Source organism: Vombatus ursinus, unplaced genomic scaffold, assembly GCF_900497805.2.
Source record: "Vombatus ursinus unplaced genomic scaffold, bare-nosed wombat genome assembly UNPS02014832.1, whole genome shotgun sequence".
NCBI lineage: Eukaryota > Metazoa > Chordata > Mammalia > Diprotodontia > Vombatidae > Vombatus > Vombatus ursinus.
In genome coordinates this window covers 17,791,169-17,792,385 of record NW_020954610.1, presented here as the reverse complement: position 1 = coordinate 17,792,385, position 1,217 = coordinate 17,791,169, and positions in this window count along the sequence as shown.

The window sequence follows — 1,217 nt, the reverse complement described above, 5'->3', positions numbered from 1 at the left end:
ACTAGTGGTCTTGGGTTACGGCCCCTTTCCTACTGGAAATGTATTTTAGCTATAGCAAAAGAGATAACTGGTGGAAACCCTTAGAGTATAAGGATGAGCTCCTAAAGCACAATTTAAAGCCAATACTTCTCTCCCCCAGGACAGAATACTTAGAAGAGGAGTAGAATGAGAAAGAAGCAAAGCAACAAAAATGGAACTTAGAATGTCAACTGCTCTGTAATTTCCTTGGTTTGAGTATTCCTTCCAATTTTGTGCAGAGCAAAATGATTTTTCATTCTGTATAATTGTTCATATCTTTCAGTAAATTCTTTATAGAAAATCTAACATCACGGTTACCCTTCCTCTGGTTCTTTGAATATTTTGTGGCTACTAGTACTGGTGCAGCACGTGGGATGTCCATCAATTAGGCCTAGTTCTTGATACATAATTGACTTATATTGCTACATTTTTATAATTAAAATTTTCCTATGTCTTTTTTAAAAATAAACACATCGCCTGAGTGTATTTTGCTTTTTTTAAAATTAAGTATTTATCTTGAACATTGCCATAACTAATGAACTGTTTATTGTTCTTTTTGGTTGATGCTTTTTTCCCTTTCACAGTCATTTCCTAACTCCTTGTAGACTGAACCCTCCTTTGTGACAAAGAAAAACAAGCAAAAAACCAGATGAGACAGAGATGCTCTCTAAAATGTACAAGACTATGTCCTAGTTGTCCCCACCTCTCTGCTTTAGGTAGGACAGTATGCTGCATTATCTGTTCTCTAGAACCTTCACTAGCTTTTCAGTTATTCAGAGTTCAACATCTTTTTAATGACTTGTTTTCATTTATATTGTTAATATAGTTATTATGCATATTGTTCTTTTGTTTCTGTTTATTTTTACTTTGAATTGTGTTGTACAAATTTGCGCAAGTTTCTACAAATTCCTCATATTCATCATTTTTAAATAATAATAATAATAATAATAATAATCAATAATTAATAATAATAATAATAATAAATATTCCATTTCATACATATACCCCTGCTTTTCCGGCCACTTCCCCCCTCAAAAAAAGAGTGGTCACTTTATTTCCAGGTTTGGTTTATTTTTTTAATCACAAAGAATGCTGCTAGGAATATTTTGGTTTACACTGAACCTTTGTTTTTGTCTTTGACTAACCTGTGAAGGTTATTTAAATTTAAATGATTAAAAAAAAAGCAACAATTACATAGA